This window comes from Marmota marmota, unplaced genomic scaffold, assembly GCF_001458135.2.
Source record: "Marmota marmota marmota unplaced genomic scaffold, marMar, whole genome shotgun sequence".
Lineage (NCBI taxonomy): Eukaryota > Metazoa > Chordata > Mammalia > Rodentia > Sciuridae > Marmota > Marmota marmota.
This window is the reverse complement of record NW_025999924.1, coordinates 14,539,647-14,549,124: the sequence shown is the minus strand read 5'-3', so window position 1 is coordinate 14,549,124 and position 9,478 is coordinate 14,539,647. Positions and strand designations below refer to the sequence as shown.

Here is a 9,478-nt window from a genome sequence, read left to right as displayed (position 1 = left end):
ACTAAAGATTTAACTGAGGCCCTCAGCTAAAATCTGCAGGATGTGACTTTTTCAAGCAGAACCATATGATGAGCAGAAGTCCTGAGGTCCTTCCTGGAGGCACACCATTTGAAAGATGAGCCCAGAAAGAATGGAGTTTCGGGGGTTGGGGTTGGGGTTGTGGCTCAGTGGTAGAGTGCTTGCCTAGCATGTGTGAGTCCCTGGGTTCGATCCCCAGCACCACATACAACTAAATAAACAAAAGAAAAGCATTGTGTCTATCTACAACTAAAAATATTCAAAAAAAAAAAAAAAAGAATGGAGTTTCGATGTTTGATATTTCCAAGGAAACGGTCAAGTGTCTCAGTCAAGTTCAGTCCTGTCAAAGTGAGAAAGGTCGGAGTTTGTTTCTCAGCTTGGCCTGACTTCAGTGGGGATTGGATGCGTGTGTTTATTTTGTGTGTTCCTGTGTGCAGTATGAGCTTTCTCAGAGACTATTGGCTCTACAGTGAAATAGGAGGCGGCAGCCATTGGAGCGGCTGCAGGAATGCTTTATGCTTGAAATTAGATCCCTGTGGGCCTGATCTGTGGCTGCCAGGAGCACCATGAGGATGCTGGAGACGTCACACTTCAGGCATAGTACTCCCAGGCTTTGCATTATGACTGAGAGCTTCACGGCAAGGCCCAGACCTTGTATGGTGGGCGGCAAGGACAGGAGACCTGTTGATCTCGCTCTTCTTCTGCTTGCTTTTCCTGAGAAGTCTATGCAACCTTCTATTCGGGTTTGTTTTCGAACTTTTATTTTCTTTCTTTTTCTTTTTTGATCATGAATGCTTATAGTTGCCTGGTCAGCCCTCTCAGGAACTGTTGTCTGAGCTACAATCAGTGAGGACAGAAGCATGAACATAGCAAAAAAAGAAGGGGCTTCTGGTGGGGCAAGTCACCAAAATAAATGCACCCCTGGTCCAGGCAGCAGGGGTCCCTACATTTGACCCATTTAAATAACATGCTCAATAATGGAATGCCCTCAAGGTCATCAGAGGGACCAGATGACAGTTTTGATGGTAGGACCTCAAAATTTTCCTAAAAGGTATGCCGATAAACTAACAATCCTTTCTTCAAAGCATTCTCAACTTTTCAAGAGAAACACCCATTTTATTTATTTTTTTTAATATTTATTTATTTTTTTAGTTTTCGGCGGACACAACATCTTTGTTTGTATGTGGTGCTGAGGATCGAACCTGGGCCGCACGCATGCCAGGCGAGTGTGCTAACGCTTGAGCCACATCCCCAGCCCCCCATTTTATTTTGAGGGATTTTAAAGTAGGCGCAGTGAATGAAAAGGATTTGCTAAAAATGATGGAAAATCTATAAGACATTGAAGTATTTTTACCTTTCCAGTTATTTCAGGAAAAAATAGTATCTGGTTTCTTTACACTACATTATAGTTTGTCCTTTTGATGAGATTTATTTTCTTATTGGATAAAGAGTCTTCTGGGTACAGAGAAAGAGGTTTAGGAATTTTAAAAACCCTACTTAAACAGGGTTATTAATTCTCACAAAGAGCAATATTTATTTAAAGAACTAATTCATTGTAATGTAGCCTTGTGAATAAACATGCCAAGGGCCTGAGTATAGGGAGGAAGTACAGAGAATTAGTAATGAAAAGACTGGGAAGGAGGAGGCTTGACAGGAGAATTAGCAATGAAGAGGGCCAGAAGGGAGAGTGGCTGACAGTTACTAATCACCTAGTGTTGACAGGCGTCAGTAGTCTCATTACAGGTAAATACCGTAGCATTTTTCAGATGTGGACACTGAGTCACGGAGACAGTGAATAGCTGCTCACGCATGTAACACACGATATAGGTCAAGGATCAGAGGCCAAGTGCGTCCAGGGAAGGACTCCTTCATGCTCCACATGCAGATGAAAAGGAAGGTAGCTGGCTATTGGAAGCTGGCTGGGGAGCTGATCTGAGTTTCAGGTCCAGCTCTGCTATTGGTGGGCTGCGTGGCCTTCAGAAGCATACCTCGATTCATCTGGGCCTCAGACTCCTGAGAGATTACAGTCCAGAACTTCAAGCGAGGTGCAATTTCACAAATCTTTTTTAGAGGTAACATTTCTTCTGCCCACTTTGGTAACTCAAACTAGTTTAAGAACATGTGTTTCCTGTGGTTGGTACCAGCATAAAGGGAGACCACTGGGATTGGGATCAGGTCACTGGAGATCCAGAAAGAAAGGGAGCGAGTGTGTTTGGGTAGAAATAGGCTTTACCATGCTCATTGCAAGCATTGTCCTCTAGTCAATTAATGGAAGCATAATTTACATGTCATAAAACACACTGATCTTTATGAGTCAGTAGGATTTAATGATGGTCTACACCTGTGTTAATCACCACCCAAGTCAAGTTGAAGAACGCTTATCCCCCTAGAAAGTCCCCGGGTGACTCTTTTCTGATATATTCTACCCAAGAAGGCAACTACCATTCTGATTTCTGACTGTGGATTAGTTTGACCTGTCTAGAGCATCATAAATGCGAAATCATATCTGTGAATCCATTTTCAACACTCAAGAAGCAGTGAAATTTCTAGGAGACAGAGCAAATTCTTATCCTATTGACTGTGGAGTCAAGGGATCAAGCTCCTTTAGAGGACACAGCAAAGGACAGATGGAATGTCAGCATTGGGCTGCTTTTTCCCAAGAAGTTTATAAATTCCTCAAAAACAGGATCTGGTTTGCTTGTGCACATCTCTCTCTCTGTCTCTCTCTTTCTCTCTCTCTCTCTCTCTCTGTGTGTGTGTGTGTGTGTGTGTGTGTGTGTTTTCTAGGGATCAAACCCAGGGCTTTGCAGATGCTAGGCAAGTGCTCTACCACTGAGCTCCATTCCTAGCCCAGAATCTGGTTCTTTCATGGGGTCCAACCATTGAGAGCACATATTGCTTTCTCCATTAATATTTATACAATCAGGTGATAGTTTACATTCTCTGCACTCATTCATTTATACATTCATTCACTCAACAACAATTTATTAATGTGTAATTATGTGCCCGGAACTGTCTAGGTGCTATTTACAAATAAGACACGCAGCATGGTGTCCTCTAGGGCTCATAAACTTTGTTGAGGAGACAAAGGACATACCACCAGTTGTAAGATGCAGGATTAATCTGCTCTGTTGGCCAGATCATGAACCCGAATTGGAGCCTCAGAGCCACATTTCACTACTCAGTCCATTACTTATTCACAACCTACTGTGTGCCAGGCATGGCTGAATACTGCAGCAGTACAAAAATAAATGAGGCAAGGGGATTACCTTTAACAAGTCACTGATCTCTGGCACAAGGTCCCTTCTTTCAAAAACACTATTATCTCCAGACTCATTGTGCATTGAAAGACATCAGTGCATCTTTTCCATTGACTCCACCTTTCCATACATTTTCACGAGTCATGTCTCAAGCTGCTTAGGATCTTAGAGTCGCCTAAGGAACTCACTCTGCCAGGCAAATGCAGAAAAATTGTTCTTTCCTGCAGTATTTCAGGCACTTCATAGTCTCTTGGTCAGTTCACTGTCAGCAAAGCCTTAAGAAAATAAACTACAAGCTAGAAGGTGTACTTTTGAGATTTTGAGAGTTCTTCAAAAACACAGAATTAAGTGTCCTAAGCTAAAAAAATCAACACCTACCCTTCCCAACACACACGCTTGCACGCATCCCCCCCACCCTTTCTCAGGATTAACCGTGGTAGCTATTAGAAGACAAAAGATTTCAGATGTGTTCCACAGATGAATCTTGGATATCACAGGACAGGACAGAGCCAGAACAATCGACTTCTCTTTGGCCAAAACTTTCCCATTAGTGTATCAGAAATGTGCAAGCTCTGATTGCAGAATAAGTAAACAGGACATAATGGGTTTTCAATAACTCCAGCCGAGTCGGACTCCAAGTCTATTTGGAGAGGTTTATTTGACACGCAGAGTCAGCTGGGGGAATTGAGGACAGACAGGTAAAGGGAGTTGAAGTTCACAAATGAAAACCAGTGCATAGGAGTGGGCTGGGATCCACTGCAAATTGGGAAGAAGGGAGACTTTTGATTGAACCATCCAAGAATCGGGAACAACACCCTTGAGAGACCCAGGTTTGTTGACACTATCAGAACCTTAGATGGACACGGGGCTTGCAGAGCTTTGGAACACTTTTTCTTGTTTTCTTTTTGTCAGAGGTAGTGTTTGTTAAAACAGAATCTGAAGCCAAGTCTATCAAAGGGTCTAAAACCACACAACTGGTTCAACCAGAACTTGACTCTGGGTCCTCAATGCCTCGTCTGGTGTGTTTTCTAACCTACCTGGTCCCTCTGCTTCTCTGCTATATACACAGCCATGGGTAGGAGAAAAGATCAAGGATAAAAGAGATGTTTATGTTAATTGACCGAAATTATTTTTGTCATGTCTAAATTTCTTTCTGGTTTTAATCAGAAACAAATGAATTTATGTATTCATTGGAACTTCTTTTAACTTAGACTTCTATACGATGTAGAAGACTTAGTAACTGGAAAAAAGAAAGACTCATTTTCAAATGAATCTTGGGGACCCCCTCCCTGACTCTAAAGCCTGGGCCAGCAACAGAACACTGTCCTTCCTCAGAAGCCCTTAGCCTGGGTATTAACTTTTAATTAACAAAGTCATGAAATAATCCACAAAAGGCTGCCACATCTGGAATACAGTCCAAACACCTGTGCCTCAGATCCTTTGTCTTTGGTCAAGTTCCTAGCAGAAGGCAGATGGCACTTTGCAGCTGAATTCTCATGTGGTCCTTACTCCTGCACCGGTGCCCCGAGGGCTCTCTGTGAGTCCTGGTCCCCTCTTCTGCAGTCAGATTGGATTCCGCCACCCTAACAGCCTCGATTTAACTTAACTACCTTTTCAACTACAGTCTCGCTTTGAGACATTGGGGGTTAGGGCTTCAACATATGAATTTGAGGGATAAATAATTTAACCCCTAACTGTGGGAGGCCATCCTCGCACGTGATTTGAGTTACCTCCCTGGCTGGGTGAGAGGCGCTTAGGCACATCTTGTGTTCAGAGCTTTCCCCACCCTTCTCAGGTCCGAGGGCTTGTCTGTGTGGAGGTGTGTCTGGCCACTACCCCGAAGACCCAATCATCGCCCCTGACCTTGGGATGCTGCCCCCCTTAATCTTCATTGGATGGGATTTTCCCCAGAATTTTTGGTTCCCCAATAAAAGTCCACTCCCTGGCATGTTCTCTCTCTAGCTGACCTCTTCAGTAAACCTCGCTACCATCATAGGTGGCTGGAGGCTGGAGCTAAGAGGAGCCGTCCTGAAGCTGGTTTAAAGGTAATTAAAGTCTTGTCTCTTTAAATCAAAACTCCCTAGAGATTTCTCACGTTTCGAACCTTCATTCATGAAGCCAGTGCTGGTCGAGGGCTAAACCTAACAAGAAGTGAGAGAAGGGAGACAAGGACAACGACGGAGGGAGGCAGGATGTGGTCTACAGGAAAGGCCAGTTGTGGCCTAGTCCACCGTGGGGGGGTGGAGGGGTGGAAGGGACCTTGCACCATCAGTCAAATGGCCTTGAGGCTGGAGGCTGAGTCTTCCCGGCTCCTTGTCTGTTAGTCACTGGCCAGCCCCTGCCTGTGTGGTGGGCTGGGGTGGAGCGAGCCTTGGAGTTTCTGTCCAGACATGTCCAAGCAGAGAGTCACACAAACAAAGGTAAGCCACTCGAGAGCTGCAGCAGCTGGGGGACAGGCACCCCCATACCAGAAGGGGGTGAGTGAGGGGGACACCTTGGGCTACTTTCACATTTCTGTGTCTTGATTTACTCATTTATAAAAACTAAATAACAAAACATGAGGCAGCTTGCAGGGTGAAGGATTCAATGATGTACACGCACAGCACTTAGGACAGCGCTGGGTGCACAGCAAGCATGACTGAGGTGGGACATCGTGGCTGTAGCAATAGTGTTAGTATCTCCCGCACCAAGCAAGGAGCTGGGCACACTGATAAGGTGAGAAAAATGGAAGGTGTTAGAAGTAACCTGGTCGCCAGATTAAATTAACATTACTATTATTTCACTTGATATTTCTGCAGATGGTGAAACCAGGAGCATGTGTGATCTCAGTTTCGGTCTTAATCTCTGACTTCACTGGCTTCCAAGGTAAATATTTAAAGTTAATTTATAGTTGTCAGTAACGGAGTACATTAATACTGATAACGGCTGAAAACAAAAATCCCCTTATTAGAAAAGGTGATTAACTTACAAAGAACTTACAATAGTGAAACTGATGTTAGTCATGTTACAAGTTAAAAAAAAATGTGGGAATATTTTCTAATTTTCATGAAACCCTGTTCACCTAGCTGCTTGGGTCAATGAAGTGCAGCCCAAAGAAAATGGAGCCATAGAACTGCCTTGCACCTGTGACCCCAGCGAGCTCCTCCACCATCATAGCCTGCTCCAGCTGCCCAGGGCCACCTTCCCTCAACACCCCATCAACTTGGACTGTAGGCTGATTTCTGCTGACTCACCTGGCTACTGATTTCCCTGAAGGGGATGCACCCCAGAGCCCACTGTCCCTTCTCTGGGACTCTCTACCTTCCTCTTTTCCCTCCTCCTCTTCTGCTCCACCCATGCTATTGCACCAAGCCTAGGAGATAACATTGCCCAGATGCCAGAACAGTCAGCAGGTGATTAATATCCATCACACAGACAAGTGTGGGCCATGAGTGAACAGGGAGAGGTTTTGAGTTGGACACCAACCCATTTCCTCTCCATCAACACAAAGGTGGGAATAACCGCAAGAATGGCTTTTTAAATGCCAGTCCATATGCTTCAAATTTATCCCAGAGTTATTTCCATAGATCTCATTTCTTTCTCTGCCTCCACTCTGTTTTTCCCCTTTTTTTCTTTTCCCTGATTGCCTGCTCAGTCCCTATCTCATTTCCTGTTTCCTCACTAAGGCTAAGAAGCCATGTGAACACCTTGCCATAACAAGTAGCCCTAACCAGACCCTACAACGTACCCCACTGTTCAGAGGACACTGTTCTGGAGAACTCTGCCATTGCCCTCATGCTCACAGACACAGGAACATGAGTCACCAGTGAGACACTGTTGCCACCCGCCTTTCTCCCCAAACCTCCGCCCCCAAAAGAGGAAATGGCCTCTGGCATCGGGATGTATGAACAAGAATTCCAATGCTAGGCATAAAGCATGAGAACTTCCGCCACCAACTTCCGAGCTGGTTATAGGATGCTGGTCTCATGTTTGGTTTTCAAACCTCAAATCTAAAGGAGAATATCACTTGGAGTATGATTTGTAAGAAGCAGTTTGGAGACTGAGTCCGAACGTTACATGGCTTCTGTCATTTAAAAAGGATTACAATTTTTTAAAAGAGATACTCCAGCAATTGAGAGGATGGAAATGAAAAGAGCTGTAATTCCTTTTAAAATGCATAAAGCAATATTATGGGAGAAGGAAGATCACATTAGCCACACTGGTCAATGAAGCTAAAATGAGATGCAATTAAGTTAGTTCAAAGAAAGGTTTGATTAAAGATTACAAAAAGCTCTCTAATTAAGAGGAAAGAAAAGAATCTTGGGCAAGGCTGCTAGAGGAGGTTACAAACTTGTTAGCCCTGCAGACTGAAATGAGAAACCCAACAATTAGAGACGGTCCAGATAAAACAGCATCATTCCAACAATGGACAAGCTCCTTCTCTAGTTACAATCTGTAGACCTAAGTCATGCTCTTTCTGGATATTTCAGAATCCTGAGAGTGAACATGTGTGGCAAGGCCAACCTGCCTGTCACGCCACTCCACTAGAGCTGGTGCCAGAGAAGGCTCCCGGGGCATTTCTCCAAGCTCTGGTCCCCAGGAACCAAACACGATATGCCAATAACTTGTTCAACATGGATAAAATTATCTGTGAAAAATATGATTTGAAGTAAATTGAAAATAGAGAGGACTAGAAATGATTAGACAGTCTAGATTTGTTAAACCCATCTATGGTTCGAAACTTTCTCTCTGCTTCCTCTTATTCCACCAGCAATCTAGAACAAATTCAGTCTCATGGATTATCTGGGAAATGTTGGCATTCAGAATTACACACTGAATTCTATCTCTTTTTCTTGTTTTTACTGTGGAGGAATTGAGGACACCGTCTAGAAGAACTCTTCTAAACCGTTCACCAACAATTCTGCAGCCATATCTCTTCCCATCCAGGGGCTGGCTGTTCCCATCTGCTCCCATGCTGCAAAAGAGCAGACTTTTCTGGAATTGGCAGTAAATTGGCATTTGCACCACTTGCATCCTAATGTAAAAAAAAAAAAAATCTCGTCAGAGAAGAAATAGTCAATTCCCCCAAACAAACACTTAAGATGAAGCAGAGTGATTCTTGGTTATAAGCCAGGAGCAATGAAAGGGTATGTCCATGTGTGAATTTGCATTTGAATTCCCCCCAGGAAGGCAGGCTTAGCAAACCAATTAACTAATTAAACCAATTAACCAAATATGTAATTAACCTTGAGAACAGAGGTGTCAACAAAAGCACAACAAAGAAGTCACCCTCCTTGGGAATTGCCTGGTGATTTTAAACTTTTCAGTTTTCTCTCTTAAAGGCATTTCATTTTAACCTTTGGGCCTCAGTTTCTTCATCTGAAAAAAAAAAAAAAAAAAAAACCTCTGGGTATTGGATTGATGGCCAAGCAGTATGATCATATGGACAGGATGGAATCCAGCCCAGGGCAGTATGAGCCATACTTCATGGTCCATTGTCTGTAAGTAAATACACAGGAGCTTTGAAGGACATGGTCTGTGGAACACTGGCCCCTTCTTGCTCATTTCTTTTGAAAACACACATGTCCATTATTACTAAAAGCAGAATAAATAGAAATTTCCAACAGACATCTCTTCTTGGAGACAATCATGATCTGATATTTCAAACAATAAACTGTAGAAGAAAAGGGATGAAGAAAGGGGAGGTAAACTGTTAAAGTTATGGGAGGTCTCCTAGGTGGGGCTCCAGCAGACCAGATCTAGCCAGACTGGAGTCCCTCCTGCTAACTGCCACATAATCAAATTGAACTCTGAAACAGGACGATTTTTCCAAAAGCAAGGGATTGACAGCAACCAATCAGAAGGGGCCCAGTTTACCTGAGCAAGAAGGACAAGAAATCCAATAAGGAAGTCACATTGAAATGACCCATTTGCTTTTTGTTCCCCATTTCTGCTTTCTCCAGCCCTTTTCTGCCTGTAGAGGCAAACTCCCTGCTCAGTTCATTGGAACATCCCTTAACTTTGTAGAAAGAGTTTTTGCCCAATTCTAAAATCACAAGTAAAATCCAATTAGGTCTAAAAACTCAAATTACTGTGATTTTTGTCTCTGACAACCATTTCTAGAAGTTTGGTCTTTATACAGAAATCCCTAGGACTTCAGGAATCTTGTGGTATCAGAGCACTTCTGACATGTGGTATATCTTCTTTGCCAAAACAATAAA

The 9,478-nt window shown here is 43.4% G+C and overlaps 1 long non-coding RNA gene across 1 annotated transcript; it reads left to right on the top strand.

The window, feature by feature from the left end:
- The first annotated feature begins 5,265 nt into the window (after nucleotides 1-5,265).
- LOC125615766 lies at nucleotides 5,266-8,672 on the top strand. Its single transcript, XR_007346361.1, has 3 exons — nucleotides 5,266-5,323; nucleotides 6,077-6,143; nucleotides 6,344-8,672. It is a non-coding gene; the product is annotated as an uncharacterized LOC125615766 (long non-coding RNA).
- Nucleotides 8,673-9,478: the final 806 nt, after the last annotated feature.